This window comes from Rhinopithecus roxellana, chromosome 10, assembly GCF_007565055.1.
Source record: "Rhinopithecus roxellana isolate Shanxi Qingling chromosome 10, ASM756505v1, whole genome shotgun sequence".
NCBI classification, from domain to species: Eukaryota; Metazoa; Chordata; class Mammalia; order Primates; family Cercopithecidae; genus Rhinopithecus; species Rhinopithecus roxellana.
Window position 1 is genome coordinate 65,713,990 of NC_044558.1, and position 18,972 is coordinate 65,732,961.

The following is an 18,972-nucleotide window of genomic DNA, read 5'->3' on the forward strand; positions in this document are numbered from 1 at the left end:
TAGGAGGGTGAGGAAAAGGGCTCTGTGCCCATGGCTTCGTACCTTCTCACTCACTTTTGTGCCAGGCACCCTATTAGTGCCTAGAGATGTAGAGATGAATATGGCACAATCCCTGCCTCCAAATTACTCCTGGCTTAATTTGGGTGAGAGAACTATGGATGGTTCAGAGCTGGGGATTGGACAAGTAAGGGCAAAAGGAAGCAAAAAATTGCTATTGGAACAAAAACTGATTCTCATCATTTCATATACTAGGAGACTGACATGAGTTATCCAGGTGTGATGGCTCTTTGACTTAAAAATTAAACTTGAACTACTTGTTTTTGAGTAGTGGGCCTCCCTCCTCTGTGGCTGGGCCTGTGGTCTAGAAGGAGAGAAGGAGATTCAGAGAAAGCTTTTGGCTCTGCATAACAAAGCAGCAGGAATTGAGGACTGTCACCTGGCATCTCAAAGGCAACTGGGAATGAGTAGAGTGGTGTGGAAGCTGGGTGCAGCCTGTGCTGACTCAAGGCAGGCAATCTCTGCATTTCCCCAAATTCATCAAAGAAAGGAGAACCTCAAAAGGGATGGGATGGATGGACACTTTGTCACATAGGAATGAAGAATTACAACATAATGCAGTGGAGTCATGTGCTGCTTGGGATGGGATCACAGATAAGAATCTGCCTAACTTTGATGGGGTGGGGGTTGGAGGTGTGAAAACTTCACAGAAGACACCGTGTCTGAAGTTTATACAAAGTTATGAATAGGAGTTCATCAGATGTCTAAGGAGGAAAGAGCTTTCTAGAAAAAGGACTCATACATTAGTGAGTAACCCCTTCCCCACCCCATCCCTCCCCATTTGAGTTTTTTCTTGGGTAAGAGATTGTATCTGTATAGGGCTCCGCCAAAGCACAGATAAGTTCCCTGGGAGGGTGTTAAGATTTTGTAGCAGCAGTTTCAGAGGAATATACTGGGCGAGTTTTATCAAAGGAAGAGAAGGAAACCAGAGCACTTAGCTCTGGGAGGTCAAACCCCAACCCAGCCCTACTTCTACCCCATTTGGGGCTGAAATGATGTTCCTGGGTAGCCAGAGGGCTCCAGAAGGAAGGAAAGTGGTGCTTGAGGAAGGAAGTGGTGGGTCGGGGGAGGAGAAACAGGACCCAAAACAGACTCTGGAGACAAACATTACCAGGCTGGCTTTGACAAAATGGATTTTCTCTTGTTTAGATGGGAGATGACCAATAATTTGACCATTTCCAATTATTACCATGTTTGAAATGAGCAACATGCAAAACAAAAAAGTGTAATAGTGACAATATGATGTGTTGTACTTACTGAGAGCTCATCGTGTACTTTATATGCAATTTTTCCTTTAAACCTTCCCACCAGCTGGTGAAATAGGTATGAACTTTAACATCTTCATTTTGCAGAGGAAGGAACAGAAAAGGGGTGAAGTCACTTGTTCATGGCCATTGAGACAATAGAGGCAGGTCCTGGATCTCAGTCCAGGCTCTCAACCACTAGCTGTGCTGCTTCTCTGCTGCTGGCAAATTCAAGCCTGAAATTTGGGCATAATCTTATCTTCTGTGAGTTTCCCTTCCTGGTGTTTTGGGCAAAACAATTCTTGTGTTAGACTGTCCTGCACAGTAGTACCACGAGGCCTGCTCACTAACTGCTAGGCGCTCCCCAGCCACTGTGACTACCTAAGATGTCCACACATGCCCATTTCCCCAGAGTCCTCTGGGACTACACCACTGGCTAAGAATGATGCTAGGCTCATTAGGGAGAGCTGGAGCAGATGAAATCTACAAATCTGACCATTGGCAAGAGCTTGGGATCACCTGCTAATTCGGGGCAAGGTTTTCAAGTTCTCCAAGCCTGCAACAGGAAAGTGAAATTGGTTCTCCAGATTCCAATTCCAGGATTTTGGTGAGAAACCAACAGGTTCCTCCTATTTCGAGAAGGCTTCAAAATAATTGAAGTAGAATGTTGTGCCAGACATAAGGAAGAGTAAGAAAGAGCTCCCGCGCAGAAGGAACTCACAGTATAGCAAGGCAAGTGAGGTCCTCAACTGACCCTCATATGTGATGAAGTGATGTAGAGCTTTGCTCTTCTCAAAGTGTGGCGCCAAGGCTAAGAACATCGGCATCAGTGGATGTTAAAAATATAGAATCTCAGGCTCCATCCCAGGCCTACTGAATCAGAATCTGTCTTTTAACAAGATCCCCAGGTGGCTTGGATGCACTTTTTTTTTTTTTGAGATAGGGTCTTGCTTTGTTGCCCAGGCTGGAGTGCAAGTGGCATGATGATGGTTCAATGCAGCCATGACCTGCAGGTGTCAAGCAATCCTCCCACCTCAGCCTCCCTAGTAGCTGGGATGATAGGTGCTCATCACCACGCCCAGCTAATCATTGTATTTTTTTTATAGAGATGGGATTTCACCATGTTGCCCAGGCTGGTCTTGAACTACTGGGCTCAAGTGATCCAGCTGGCTCGGCCTCCCAGAGTGCTGGGATTCCAGGTTTGGGCCATTGTGCCCGGCCTGTATGCACATTTAAATATAAAGATCTCTGGTTATAGAGCACATAGGAGAAAATAACTAAGTTTGTTGCAGTGATCAGAGAAATCTTCCAGAGAAGAGAACACTAGACCCTGAAAAAACAAGTAGGCTTTTTTTTTTTTTTTAAGATGGAGTCTTGCTCTGTTGCCCAGGCTGGAGTGCAGTGGCACTGTCTCGGCTCACTGCAATTCCACCTCCCGGGTTCACGCCATTCTCCATGCCTCAGCCTTCCAAGTAGCTGGAACTACAGGCACCCGCCACCACACCCAGCTCAGTTTTGTATTTTTAGTAGAGATGGGGTTTCACCGTGTTAACCAGGATGGTCTCGATCTCCTGACCTCATGATCCACCCATCTTGGCCTCCCAAAGTGCTGGGATTACAGGTGTGAGCCACCGTGCCCAGCCAGGAGTAGGCTTTTTTAGTAGGCAGAGAGAGAAGAGAATAAGAGCCTACTAGTTAGGATCATACAGATTTTCCCCTTGGAATTATTTATTGGTCTGAGACACCAAAAGGGATAAAGATTTACGTGTAATCAGGGAAACAAGAGTCTTTGGGTACTCACATTCGTGTCTGATAATAATATTAATTCAGTTTGACAAATATTGTTAAGCAACAGTTATTCATTATCACTCAACAGATGGATGTTCCAGGTATGTGGCTGAACAATGAACACAACAGATGTATCCTTTCCCTGAGTACTGAGTCCAGGTTGGAATCCCGGGAAAACCATGTCTCAACTGTGTAAACATGGGATGTTATTTAGCCTCTCCTTTTCTTAGTTTCCACATCAGTAAAGGGGAATCAGTAATGGCACCCACCTCATTGGATTTTTGTGAGGATTACATGAACAATACACTTAGAGCGTGAAAAATAGTAATAGGAGCATACAGAAGTTTATTAAGCACTTTCTGTAATGAGGAATAGTGTGCTCAGAGTAACTCAAATTTTTGAAATAGGTTAAACATTTCTGAAGAACTTTTGAGATTCCCTGGATTACCAAATCTTCTTATATCACTTCATTGTATATGAAGATTGGTTGAGGTCTTATGTTTCCTGACACCTAACGGCAAAGAACATTAACAAGAGGCTACATAATGTTCATAATGATGTGTACTCATGAGCCCGTCCAAAACTTTCCTCTTCAGCTGTTTCATCCTGGCTTGTTCTTTACTAATTGTGTGACCATGAGCCAGTCATTTAACTCCCCAGCCTTTGGTTTCCTCATCTGTATAATGGGGATAATCAGTGCACTTGCATGTAGGGCTGTTGTCAGGATTAAGTTAATTTCTGTAAGTAGTGTTTAGAATAGTGCCTGATCCACATTAAGCAGTTGATACATCTTAGCTAACATTGTCATCATCATTCTTATTTTGATTATTTCCCTTAGTTAAAGAGCTACCTGGAAGTTAAGCCCAATATAGGGAGGGCATTACTCACACGTCAAGTCAAGGCTAGTTCTCACAGTAGAGTGTCCTTTATGCTCAATTCCTTGGCTGTCCTGCCTCTTCTGTCTTGATAGAAACTTGATTTGGTTGGTTTTTAGGCCACATAGAGTCTTGTTAGTCCATACCTGTCATGTGAACAGACAGAAAAATGGGATCTGCATCCTCAAAATAAAAATGAGATCTGCATCCTCTTTCTGTTAAAAATGGCCATTCTCTTGCCACCATCACCCCCAAAACTTTGTCAGACACACTCTATCTGCAACTTGAGTTTGAACATTCTTTATCAAGTTTATGTCATTAGCAATGATGATTTCTTTAAAAGGGGTAGATGAACTAAGTGCATTTATAGAGATGTGCACTTAGTCTTTCAAGTATGACAGCTGCTCTGAAACTTCTAACCAGCCAAATCTCAGATCTTCTATCCTGCTGGGCTGGATATTTCATTGTCTTACCTTTTGCACTCCCTTTTCATTACTACACAATGTACTATTTCACCATGAGGTGAAAATAGAACACCTGTTGTGAGTCTTTGAGGATTTTGTTCAGTGTTTTCTTGTAAAGTCAAACCAGAAACCCCCACTGGCAAAACTAGCTGGTCTCATATTGAAACACAAACTATAAAGTGTCAGGGAAAGAAAAAGTGACTTAGCCAATGAAAATAGTGCACTGGGGGGCCAGAATCTGTTTTCAAGATTTATGAGCTGAAAGTAAGTCACACTTTAATGAATATTAAATGAAACCCATCTTATTCGTGAAAGACAGGCTATATTTTCTTATGAACGTGACCAAGGAATGCCTTCTTGCTGAAACTTGAGTTGTCTCCTTAAAATGATATGCCTGTGAACACATTACAATCAATCTTCTGAGAACTAGAAAATATATGATGGTTTGGCATTATAAAAATCATTTTTTTTCCCTCTAAAGTGTGTCAGAATTTTATGTGGGGGGGATGTTACAAGTGAAGAACAGGGAAAGAAAGCAGTGTCTTATATTTCAACGTATTTTCTCCTTGGTTTGAGGTATTTGTGACTTTGAAAACTAGGCCCAAATTTGGCATAGGGGGTCAGACATGGGCAATATCTGTCCCTGGTGGCCTCAGTTCTTTTTTTGGGGGGGGATGGAGTCTCGCTCTGTCGCCCAGGCTGAAGTGCAGTGGCACGATCTCAGCTCACTGCAAGCTCCGCCTCCCAGGTTCACACCATTCTCCTGCCTCAGCCTCCTGAGTAGCTGGGACTACAGGTGCCTGCCACCATGCCCGGCTAATTTTTTTTTTTTTTTTTCGTTTTTAGTAGAGACGGAGTTTCACTGTGTTAGCCAGGATGGTCTCAATCTCCTGACCTCATGATCCTCCCGCCTCAGCCTCCCAAAGTGCTAGGATTACAGGGGTGAGCCACCACGCGCAGCCCTCAGTACTTTTTTCTATGCTCCAAATTCTCCTTCAATTTTGGCTGCCACAAAGTGTTCCACCCTCACTTCTCTACCACTCCCACCCCCAAATATCATCAGGAAAAGATTTGACTCTTAGTGTGAATATGATCTTTTATTTTTAAATCATTTTATCTTTAATAATCTTGCAATAATTTAAAATATGAGAAAAAAAGTTAAATGTGTTCCCTTTACAGGTGATGCCACCATGATTGTCTCGCACAAGCATGATCAATCACCATGATGAGACTGGATGCCAAAGAGTATGGCTGGCAAAAAAGGCATCAGGGCTCGTAGATTGAAGAGTTTGGTTACGGAGTCTCTGAGGGGTAACAAGTGGCAGAAGAGACATCAGTTTAAGGGACCTTCAGAGAGCAGGGTGCAGTTGCTGGGTCATGAGCACCTTGAAGCATTTCTTGATGGTGATTTGGTGTCGGGAGTATTTGTCATCTGGGGAGAACTGAGCAGGAAGGGCTGAGCAGATCTGTTGTCCCATCTGGTCAAATTTCTCCAGTGTATAGACCCAATCTCCCTGCTCACTGAGGTAATACTGGAGAAACATGATCACTCTTAAGCCAGAGGTTCCAACTGGGTCCGCAGCTCCGTCTGTCGCTGTCTGCCAAATATGATCTTTTAGAAGGGCATTTGCATTTAAAATTTTCTAAATGCAGAAGGAAAGGTTGGTATATCTGGGGGCATCTGGGAGTATGTAAGGAATTAATAGTGTATGGTGGGAGAGGAGAGACAGAGCCTCTTCTCCCAGGAGCACCTGTCACACCTTGTCTGTGTCCCTGGAGATGGGCAGTGCAGTAGCCCTGGAGAAGGAGGTGGTACCGTTAGCTTCTCAGTGTTTCTGAAATCATACTAAAATACTAAGTAGGAACCTACGTGTGTGGCCTGGCTGTGTGTAGTAGACAGTTAGAGAAATAATCCTAGAAGCGAGGCAAGGCCAGCCTGACAAGGATGTGAACTGAAATATCTGTTAGAAATACTTCCCTCAGGCCGGGCGCGGTGGCTCAAGCCTGTAATCCCAGCACTTTGGGAGGCCGAGACGGGCGGATCACGAGGTCAGGAGATCGAGACCATCCTGGCTAACACGGTGAAACCCCGTCTCTACTAAAAATACAAAAACTAGCCGGGCGAAGTGGCGGGCGCCTGTAGTCCCAGCTACTCGGGAGGCTGAGGCAGGAGAATGGCGTGAACCCGGGAGGCGGAGCTTGCAGTGAGCTGAGATCCGGCCACTGCACTCCAGCCCCCAGCCCCGGCGACAGAGTGAGACTCTGCCTCAAAAAAAAAAAAAAAGAAAGAAAGAAATACTTCCCTCAGGCAGGGAGGGAACCTGTGCAAGAATAGGGGGTGTGGCCAGCCGTGAGTGACAGACACTCATGGACTTCCACATTAGTGCCATATTCAGATTGAGCAGAACTAGAATGCAGGGGTCCCAGGCTTCCAGAGTTGTACTTCCAGAATATAGTCTGAATTTTCTAGACGTATTTAGAAGTTTTTCCTTTTGCTCATGAAGGGTGATGGCAGGGTTTATCAGGCTATGGTCTCCAGGTAAGTGAGGGTGTCAGTCCTTTTCCAGGTTAAGGTATACTATACTAACTGGTATGACTGTTTGATCCCTAATTTGGGAAATGATACATGTAGTGGTAAAGAAACAGGATTTGGAATCAGACTGAAGATAAATCCCTGTAAGACAAGAATAGCAGCCATTTTGTTTGTTGATAACCAAAACTTAGCTTCACTGGTTCCTGGAACAGTGAATACACTCAAAAACTATTTTGAATGTTGAGGGAATGAATTGATGGATATACTAATGAATGAACTAACCTGTTTGAAATTCCAGAGCTTATATATTTGAGACTTATGGCCTTGGGCAGTTTACCCAAGTTCTCTGAGTCTTAGTTTTCTTATTTGTAAAACTGGAAAAATAATACTCAGTTTACAGGGTTGTTAAGAGAAATAACATTATCTAACATATCCATAGGCCTTAGCACAATGCCTTAATAAAGACAAGCTGTCATAACAGTGATAGTAGCAGTATTAATGTTCATCGCTGCCATACTCACAGAATTGTTGTTCAGTGGGGGAGGAGGTGGGTAAAATGTGGACATAGATCCTCATGGCAGCCAATGAGAGATGAACAGAGGAGAATTGTTGTGGAGTGAAGAGTCTGGACAGGGGTTGTTTTTATGAGGTTTAGGTGAGAGATTGTACATGCCTTGACCTTGACAGAGAAAGTAGAAATGATTGGGGTGAGGCCTTAGCAAAACGGGGTCAATTTGAACCAGTTTCCTTTGGGAAATCACCAGCATGTCTGGCTTCAAAGCTCAGGCCATTTCTACCACATCATACTACATACTCCTACCTATATGAAGAAAAGAGGGGGATAAATAAAATGTAGGTCTCTCTCTCTCTCTCTCTCTCTCTCTCTCTCTCTCTCTCTCTCTCTCTCTCTTGTGTGTGTGTGTGTGTGTGTGTGTGTGTGTTAAAGGCCTGGAAGGTACTGCCTAGTTGGTAATGGAGACAAAGTTGTTGGGAGGTAGTCAAAAAGAAAGGTTGGTGTTAATCAGAGTAAATTTCTGCCTTTCCCTTCTGGCTGGGCCCAGCCTTACCTCTGGATGGGAAGCACAGCTGATATGCTGCCATGCTAGGTTCTCTAGTTCATGCTTTCTGGAGGAAAGCAATGATGTTTGCCATCATGCAATCTTATGCTATTTTGCAAGCCAATTTTTACAGCCATTAGAATTTACAAAGTACTTGTTGAAAGGGAATATATAAAATGCTTGAAGAGAGAACCATGAGAGAAAGTTGGTGCCATGAGTGTATCTTATTAGGTGTGTTCTAACAGGCATTGGGTTAGATATTTTACATACCTTATGTTTCATTTGTATAACCCCTCTCTCCATGTTATAGATGAGGACGCTGAGACGTGGAGAGGCTAAGTAATTTGGTTACTAACCTGTACAGTCAAGATTCCAACCCAGATCTTTCTCAATTCTGAAGCTATTCTCTGACCATATTCTATAATGCACGTGGCGATGCAAAGCTAAATGAGCCTTTCACTCTCTGCCTTTGTCTTCTTTCTACAGTTATCTTGCATTATATGGAAGGGCTAGCTCAGTGATGGGAATGGATGTATTTATGGAAAAGAATCACTTGCTGGCCAGGCATGGTGGCTCATGCCTGTAATCCCAGCACTTAGGGAGGCCGAGGTGGGTGGATCACGAGGTCAGGAGTTCAAGACCAGCCTGGCCTAGTCTCTACTACAAAAATTAGCCAGGTGTGGTGGTGAGCACCTGTAATCCCAGCTGCTTGGTAGGCTGAGGCAGAGAATTGCTTGAACCCAGGAGGCGGATGTTGCAGTCAGCCGAGATCATGCCACTGTACTCCAACCTGGGCAACAGAGTGAGACTCTGTCTCAAAAAATAAAATAAAATAAAATAAAAAATAAAAAAAAAAAAAAAAAAAAAAGAATCACTTGCTATTCCAGGGACAATAGTTCTATCTTAACATAATAAGAATAGTAAACAAGTATTGAATCCTTAGTATGTGCCAGCCATTACACTAAGAGCATCACCCTCATGATCTCATTTAATCCTCACCACAAGCCCATGAGCTGAGCACTGTGCGTGCATGCTACTGGGAGGTAGTGGGTGGGTCAGCATAGGCTCTTCCAGCTCACTGCCATGCCTTGGCAGGGTGAGGTCCATTGCATTGGCTTCCATGCCAGATGCTGTCGGAAAATACACTGGAGGCCAGATGTAGTAGCTCATGCCTGAATCCCAGCACTTTGGGAGGCTGAGGAGGTGGGCAGGTCGCTTGAGCCAGGAGTTCAAGACTAGCTTAGGCAACATGGCAAGACTCCATCTCTATGAGAAATACAAAAATTAGCCAGGCATGGTGGTGCATGCCTAGTCCCAGCTTACTCAGGAGGCTGAGGTGGGAGGATTGCTTGAGCCCAGAAGGTCAAGTCTGCAGTGAGCCAAAATTGCACCATGGCACTCCAGCCTGGACAACACAGTGAGACCCTGTTTCCAAAAAAAAAAAAAAAAAAACCAAAAACAAACAAACATACAAAAAACACCAGAGACCTGGTTCCTAGGTTCATAGCATTCTCCTGTGGAACATAAACAGCTAGTGTAAGACCTTTCTTCCTCCAGAAACAAGTGAGTTATGAGTGCAGCTACAGTTCATTGACAGTCAATGTGATCCATAAGCTGGGTGGGACAGTGGTTTCTGCAAGGCTACATCCCACCTTATCATCTTCTTCCTTGTAATAGCTGTAAGAGTATTAGCTCATATTTGTTGAGCTGTTGTTGAACTCCAGACACTGTCCTAGTCATTGCACATGCGTTCTCTCTTATCCTCATTGCTACTCTCTGAGGGTGGAACTGAGACAAAAAAATTAAGTCCATTTGCCCAAGGACTCATAGCAAATGGAAGGGCTCTGATTCAGACCTAAGGGCATCTGTTTTTAGAGGCTAAATGCCTGACAGGGAGATATACAGCTGAACGTCTCAACCAGACCATAAATGAGAAGCACTGTGTTTTATTCATCTTCCTGACACCGGGTCATGTACTGTAGGGACTCAGTAAGACTTGTTACTCAGGGCCAGGTACGGTGGCTCATACCTGTAATCCCAGCACTTTGGGAGGCTGAGGCAAGTGAATCACCAGGTCAGGAGTTCGAGACCAGCCTGGCCAATATGGTGAAACCCTGACTACTAAAAATACAAAAATTAGCTGGGTGTGGTGGCGGGCATCTGTAGTCCCAGCTACTGGGAAGGCTGAGGCAGGAGAATCGTTTGAACCCGGGAGACAGAGGTTGCAGTGAGCCGAGATCGCACCACTGCACTCCAGCCTGGGTGACAGAGTGAGACTCCATCTTAAAAAACAAAACAAAACCAAAAAACCCCAAAAATTTGTTACTCAGAAGAACCACCAAAAGGTTGTTGTTTTGGGGCATTGGCAGTGGTGTGGAGTATACTGGATGTGCTAAGTGCTTTTTAACCAACTTGGATCGAGGCCAGGGTTATTTTCCTATTCTAGGTCTGACCTCAAAGTGCTCCCTTTGGCATGTTGGATTCAATTATTAGGGTGGTTTCACATTTACCTTTCCCAGCAATAGTTTTCAGCCTTAGCATTCTGCTCACATTTCACATTTAACTAAATCTCTCTTTAGCAATCTGCTCAGACCTCTTGCCTTTGTGAATAAAGTTTGATTTTCACAAAGGGCACTTTTCTAGTCAAAATTCCATACTTGCTGCTTTCCTGGCTATGAAGTGCTGGACCTGGGTGGAGGAGGCATTGCTTCCTTAGAAAAGGACAGAGCCTGAAGCTCTTCATTCATCTCAGGGCCCTTCTCTCCCACTTTGGAACAGTATCAGTCAGATGTACTTCATTAGAGAGACCCTGGACTGGTTCCTAGGAACTTCCTGTCCGCCAGCTGCTACAGTGGGGTTGGCAGGTACCAGGTGTGGCCAGCAAACATACCTGCCTCAGAGGCCTGGGTCCTTTGAAGTACCGAAGGAATGTCACACTTCAAAGAAACCTCACTGCAGCTGTCACCTGGCTATCGAGGGGAGGTCAGAGAGTTAATATGCAACCATGAAACTCCACCTCCAGCCAACACCTGCAAAGCTGAAGCACATTTTTTTTTTTTTCTGGTGCACAGGATTTGAAAGCATTGTTCCTAATTTATCTCAGCATTGTTCCTAATTTATCTCAGCAAGAGCTCAGTGCCCTATGTCTTCAGATAAAGACCCATTGTACATATCTGTCCAACAATAAAATAAGTAAATGAGCTGGAGTTTTCTTTTCTGAATAGGAATTTAGTAATGAAGTAAGTATTTGCAATTACTATTTGCAGGAGTTTAATTATGAGACTAATTTGTAAAAAACATTAGCAAGGCTTTGTACAAATGTAGCATCTTTTATCCGAGGATCACAATGTGTTGTATGCAAATGAATGAACTCTGCTGACGACTCTGCTTGGTATGCACTCAATTACTGTTTTAAATTTTCCTTGGGCATTCAGCACTCTAGGGCTGGGGTGGGAAGCCAACATTTATTTATAAATTGCAGCAAGATGGATGTAGATTAGATCTAAAATAGGACTTCCTGGTTGTGATGTTGCTAAATGCTGGCCTGAATTACTGTGGCAGTTTTTAAAGACTTGCATGAATGAGACTTCCTGTCACTTTGATGGTAGTCTTTTTATTAGAAAACCAAACCCATCATCTTCTTCCAGTAGAAGAAGCTAAGTTCTGAACTTCAACACAAATAGTAAGCCATTAAAGAAAAGAAAAAGAAGGTTGGAGCAAGTGACTACAAAAGCCCAAATTCTGGCAGACTCTCCTTTAAGGCTCTGGACTCTGCTAAAACCTGGATAGCAGGAAGGTATGCCTCAATTAACATCATAAAGGCCAAATTTTGCCTGGGGATAGCCTTTGTTACAGTTCCTAGCCTCAAAGAAATGGCTTCAGCTCCCTTTCCCTCCCACCCTTACTTATACACTCCAATAAAGATTTGCGTCTAAAAAATAAGATGGACAAATACCTGCATATATATGTTTAGAGTGGAATTTCATTACAGATTTCTGCCTAGTCTTGACAGATAAACCAGACCCAATGACCTAATATTCCTCCTGCACTTGTTTTATTTAAGCTTTGTGTTTCTTCTACCTACTCCACCTTCGGCAGAAACAGAAAAGATTTTGGAAAAGAACAGGTTCTTTGCAAACTGCCTATGGCTACTCTGAGGGCGGACCCTCATTCACCCTCACTCTCTGCTTCCTAATCTCTCTCCTGTCTCAGTACCTTATGGTTTATTCAACTCTCAAACCTTTCTGTAGCTTTGGTGCTAAATTTTGCAATCAGTTTTCTTCCACTCTTAGGGGTTAGTGCCCCTGGGCTCATATTGGGCTGCAGCAGACCAAGTGGAAGGTCAGAGGAGCTGAAAAGAGGAGTTTCTGGAATTGGGCTGCTTAGTTCAAAATCTGGCTTATGAACCGTGGGAACTTGAGCAGGTTTCTTCATCTCTCTACCTAGTTTCTTTAACTGTCAAATGGGGACAGTATTAATCCTTACCTTTTTTTTTTTTTTTGAGACGGAGTCTCGCTCTGTCACCCAGGCTGGAGTGCAGTGGCCAGATCTCAGCTCACTGCAAGCTCCGCCTCCCGGGTTTATGCCATTCTCCTGCCTCAGCCTCCCGAGTAGCTGGGACTACAGGCGCCGCCACCTCGCCCGGCTAGTTTTTTGTATTTTTAGTAGAGACAGGGTTTCACCGTGTTCGCAGGATGGTCTCGATCTCCTGACCTCATGATCCACCCGTCTCGGCCTCCCAAAGTGCTGGGATTACAGGCTTGAGCCACCGCGCCCGGCCTAATCCTTACCTTATAGAAAAGTCATGAGAGTTTAAATGAGATGATATGTGTATAATACATATTTCAGATAACATGTATTATTCATATTTCAGATAACATAATACAGATTTCTGTTAATTAGACTCCAAAAACATAAGGATGCGTGTACTTTTATCTCATAGCATTTTTGAATGTTTTTCACATGCTTCTTAAGTATTGTACACGTATCATCTCATTTAACTCTCATGACTTTTCTATAAGGTAGGAATTAATACTGTCCCCATTTGACAGTTAAATAAACTAGGCAGAGAGATGAAGAAATCTGCCCAAGTTCCCATGGTTCATAAACCAGATTTTGAACTAAGCAGCCCAATTCCAGAAACTCTTCTTTTAATTAATTAGACTCTGAAAACATAAGGATGCTTATACTTATATTTCTTTCCTGGATCCAGAGCATCTTCAATTATTATGGTGTTTCTCCAACTGTGGGTTGGGTATTATTAATGGTTCAAGAATTCAACTTAATTTGATATCAACTAGCCTATGAAAAAAGGAAAAATATCTGTGTACAAGGCCGGTATTAAGGATAGTACTGCCAGACATGATAGCATGCGTCTATAGTCCCAGCTCTTCAGGAGGCTGAAGTGGGAGGATCGCTTGAGTCCAGGAGTTCTGGGCTGTAGTGCACGATGCCAGTTGTGTGTCTGCACTAAGTTCAGCATCAGTGGGATGACCTCCCAGAAGCAGGAGACCACCAGGTTGCCTAAAGAGGGGTGAACTGACCCAGGTTGGAAACAGAGCAGTGCAAAACTCCCACACTGATAAGGATTGGCATCATACCTGTAAAGAGCGACTGCCCAGCAGCCTGGGCAACATACTGAAACCTGCCTCTTTTGAGTTCTCACCTTATAAAGTGTGCTTTCTTCTCATGCATCTATCCTAAGACAACAGAAAGTACAGTATGTAAACTTTTTTAAAAAAAGAATAGTACTGTTTTAGAAAACTTTTCTTTATTTTATACCTGTATACTTGTATATGATATATACATTTACTTAACATGCTTTACCTATGTATATTTACATATATACTTACATGAGGTACACTGAATCATGATGTAAAATATCATTTCAAGCACAGTCAAAAAAGTGAAAAAATGCAAGACATTTTTTCATACAAATTGAACAGAGTTGCCTGCCACAACCCTGTGACTCCCCTGCGTCATGGGTTATGTGCTGAGCTCTTTCAAGAATGATAATGGTCTTTTAGAAATATTATTAGGAAAGTCATAAATGGAGCAAGGAGGGAAGAAAGGAATCATTTAAATGACATATAGGGCAAGGCAAACGAAAACTATTAGGCATAGTATGTAAATTATAGAAGCTCATTTTTTACAAAGTATATACATGTAAAGGGTTAATATCTTTACCATATACAGAACACTTACAAGGCATATGAGCAATTAATTCATAAGACAGTCGGCCACCTCTATCTGTGGATTCTGCATCTGTGGATTCAACCAACTGTGAATCAAAGCATTTCAAAAAAATAATAATTATCTCTGCACTGAAAATGTACAGACTTTTAGATCTTGTCATTATTCCCTAAATAATACAGTATAATAACCTTTTACATAACATTTACATTTTATTAGATATTGTAAGTAATCTAGAGACTAGTTAAAGTATACAGGAGGCTGGGTGGGGTGGCTCACGCCTGTAATCCTAGCACTTTGGGAGGCCGAGGAGGGTGAATCACGAGGTCAGTAGTTTGAGACAAGCCTGGCCAACATGGTGAAACCCTGTCTCTACTAAAAAATACAAAAAATTAACTGGGTATAGTGGTGGGTGCCTGTAATCGCAACTACTCAGGAGGCTGAGGCAGGAGAATTGCTTGAACCCGGGAGGTGGAGGTTGCAGGGAACCAAGATCGGGCCACAGCACTCCAGCCCCAGTGAGAGAGGGAGACTCTATCTTAAAAAAAAAAAAAAGTATACAGTAGAGACCAGGTGCAGTGGCTCATGCCTGTAATCCCAGCACTTTGGGAGGCTGAGGCGGGCAGATCACCTGAGGCGAGGATTTCAAGACTAGCCTGACCAACATGATGAAACCCTGTTTCTACTGAAAATACAAAAATTAGCCAGGTGTAGTGGTGGGTGCCTGTAATCCCAGCTACTCAGGAGACTGAGGCAGGAGAATTGCTTAAAACCGGGAAGTGAAGGTTGCAGGGAGCCAAGATGGTGCCACTGCACTCCAGCCTAGGTGACAGGGCGAAACTCCATCTCAAAAAATAAAAAATAAAAAATAAGTATACAGGGAAATGTGCATAGATTATATGCAAATACTATATCATTTTATATTGCAAGAGTGAGTATTTGCAGATTTTGGTACCTACGAGAGGTCCTGGAACCAATACCCCATGGATACTGAGGGACAACTGTAAATAGTAAGCATATAAAACCATCTTCAGCTTCATTACTAACATAGGAATACAAAGGAAAGCCTTGAAATTATGTTTTTCATCTATCAAATTAACAATTTTGTTTTATGGTAATATCCAATGTAGAGAAAGTTACAGGGAAATAAACACTTCCAAAAAAGACTAGCAGAGATAAAGACTAGGATAACTTTTCTGAGGGAGCAATCTGGCAATTTGATTTCAAAAGCCATAAAAATGTATATACCCTTTGAGTTGACAATTCTACTTCAAATAATTTATCCTAAGGCCATAATAAAGCTGTTTCACAAACATTTAGCTATCAGGATGTTCATTGCAGGACTGTTATAGTAAAAAAAAATTGGAAGATAATTAAAAAAAAAGACAATTGATAAAATAAACTTTGGTGCACTGACAGAAGAATTTAAAATGATGCTCTGGTATGGTTTGAGATAATTTCCTTTTGTGTAGGGTTTGGTCTCTACAAGCAAAGCTTTGGGTACCAGACTTCTCTTAAATTAAAAACTAGGACCTTATGTTTTGCAACTGTGTCAAAGTGCAATAGATTGAATTTAGGCAGAAGTGCTAACTTGAATAATGATGCGATTGGCTTTAAGAGTATATAGTGTGGAAGAAATTGCATGTTATTTATATAGGTGCCAAGTAGTCCACACTTGCCTGCTGTTCTCTGTAAGAGCTGTAACCACACCCAGTTAAATTTTGGCCTTCCTGCCTGTAACCTGATAAAAGGGTCAAGCCTGCAGGACAGTGTGTTGCTATACTCACTGATGGAATTTTCTCTCCCCTGCCTGGGCAGGTGAACCCAAGGCTATGAACCAGGGCCTGTAGGTATTTGAGGCTATCATGATGCTGCCCCTTCACTCCTGCAGTCAACTGGGAGCTGTGGGGGCTGCAGCACTTGCTCTCTCCTGGCCAGCAGCCCAGGGGGTGAGGAGGGCTTGGGGATCCATTGAATTTTCCTTTTTGTTTTCTTCATTTCTATTGACTCTAACCACTTGTTAGAAAGAAAAAAGTCTACTAGTCTTATTGTTGGAATTAGGAAATTAGTCTTTAACTGGACTGCAAATATGGCTCACACCTATAATCCCAGTGCTTTGGAAGGCCAGGGCCTGAGGATCATTTGAGGCTGGGAGTTTAAGACCATTCTGGGTAATATAGTGAGACCTGTCTTTACAAAGAATTAAAAGCAGCCAGGTGTGGTGGTGAGAACCTGTAGTCCCCACTACTTAGGAGGCTGAGGCAGGAGAATCATTTGAACCCAGGAGTTTGAGGCTGCAGTGAGCTATCATTATGCCACTGTATTCCAGTCTGAGTGACAGAGCAAATGTCCTATCTTTAAAAAAGAAAAAAGAAGAAAAAAAATAGATTGGAAAGGACAGTGTATACCCCATGAAGTTAACAGTTGGTTTTTTTTTTTTTTTTTTTCCTGGTTGGGAGGATTCAGGTGGTTACTCTTTCCAGTTTACCTCCATTTTATAGTTTTTGTCTCCAAGCACATATTACTTTAACTAGAAGGACAAAAGAATCTTTTTGTCACTGTTGTCTTGTTCACTGCTGCCCAAGTCCTAGAATGGTCTCTAGTCTACAGTAACCTCTCAATAACTACCTGTTGAAGAAATAACCGAATGAATAAATGTCAAAGGTCATTGCTTCCTTTGGGAATGGAAAGCTTTAGTACCATCAGATTTTTTCAATATCCTCAGCTTCTCAGGATCACAGGTTGGAGTTTTAGTAGCATATGTTAAAAATCATAGTTCCTGTCTTCTTCAAAAGTCCTGTGACTTTCAAGAAACCTATGACTTTGGGCACCCTGTGTGCTATCTTTCCTTCAGCACAGATGATTCCTGCCTGCTGAAAAGTGCTAACTATTGCACCTCAGCTAAGCCACTCAACCTTCTTCTAGAGGCCCAAGGAGATATGAATGTGACCAAGAACTTGGCCTTTAATATTCAACCCAAGTCTGGCTAGAGGTCGGAGGGAGAAAAAAAAAAATCCCTCCATGAGCCATAGCTGTTTGTATATTCAGTGTCTCTAGGCAACTGGGAGGACATTTACCATTCATCCTCCAAGAATGCTGAGTAGCCCTTCACATGTGTGATTCACTTTGGGGTAAATTTCTGTCCTTACTAATGAGCCTGTGATGGGAGTCAAGTGAAAAGGAATCATTAAATCTGGTTTTATTCAAGTTACATAATTAACTCTGGCACTGAAGTTGGCTTCCCAAGTTTTATACATGGCCTGAGTTTGTCCATTGAATTAAAGGTGAGCATGGGGGTTGATGACACAGTGGCTATAGGTTCTTATTTCTTATCCTTCTTCATAGGGTTAATTTGAAGAATAATTTAGCTAAAGCACCTTGTGCAGGATTGGGAATGTGTTAGTGATCAGTACATGAAATTTCCCCATCCATTGCCTCTTTTCCCTCATGACCTCCTACATGGTAGGTTTTCCCTTGGAGGGTGTGACAGCTGATTGCCCAAGCTGGTGTGGGAATTTAGCTGCAGAGATTGACTGGCAGATCACAACTTGGACTGTTCTGACCAATGGGGTAGGGCTCTCTACTTCATTAAGTGTCTTTGTGGCATTTTGTCTTTCTCTCTCCTGGCTAGTCTACTCAAACACCCTTCTCAGAGACTGCCACTGTGGACTCAAGTTTTCACAATACCAGGAGGTTTGTGGGAACTGAATAAATTGCTTCAAGATCTAACATAAAAATAAGTCCTGGCCCCAATCCTAAAAGAAGTCACTGGGAACCCAATCAGTGCTGGGCAACCAGCCCAGGCCCAGGCTAATGAGATATTTACACGCTAGGCCTTTCCCTTCATTTTGGTCTTCATGGGCCTCATTTGTGAGGAAGTCTGGAGTGTGTGTGCTGTAGGCAGAGGCCGGTGCTTCCCAGCTTCGTGCCGTGGACTTCTATAGCAGATCAGGGGCACTCTCAAACACCAAAAAATCCAACACATTCAACAAACGGCAAATTCTCAGCTCTAAGTGATTACTTGCTTTTTTTTTTGTGATTATTTTTCATTTACATTATTTTCTGAGTTTTGTATGTTTTACTTTGAGAGGAGGTATAAACAGGCAAAGGAAATGTAATCTCATTTATTTCAATATTTTGTGAGTGCTGGGTCCTAGGAGTTTTAGGAGAGCATTTTCATTTATCAGATTAAGACACATTTAAAAGCATCCCCAAAGACGATTTAGAATTGGAAAACTAAACCTAGGAGGAAGTTAAGCTACAGTGATTATTTTGCTTGGAGAGTAGTATTGGCTTTCCAATAAAATGAAGGTGATTACTGAGAAAGGTAGCTGATTGGTCATTAGTGCATGGCAAGGACAAGAGAGTGAAGACTAACGTTTGCTTAAAAGAATTATTTTTCTCTCAGGTGGAATTTGTTGGACATTAGTGTGGCAGATTGTGATATTTCTTCTAAAAGTGGGAAAGCAATTTGTGTAATTTGTGCTCGTGTGCAGAGGAGAGAACCAGACGGCTTTCGCAGTAAACTTTGAGGGCTTTACTATTTTATTTCGGGAGAGACAAAAGGGAGGCAAACTTGGTGGCTTGTGAGATGGAGAATCATTGTTTCAAATCAGGGGTGAGAAAAACCCGAAATTTGGGAATGGCTTTTCAATAATAGCTCTTCTGATGTGTAGTACTAGAATCTAATTTTTATTTGTTTTAAGCACAGCTTCAGAGGTTCTTTAAAAAAATTCCAAACTTGGAAATAAAGAAAAAAGA

At 42.6% G+C, this 18,972-nt stretch overlaps 1 pseudogene; it reads right to left on the reverse strand.

Annotated features, from left to right (window-relative positions):
- Positions 1-5,777: 5,777 nt before the first annotated feature.
- LOC115899910 lies at positions 5,778-6,013 on the reverse strand (annotated as a pseudogene).
- Positions 6,014-18,972: the final 12,959 nt, after the last annotated feature.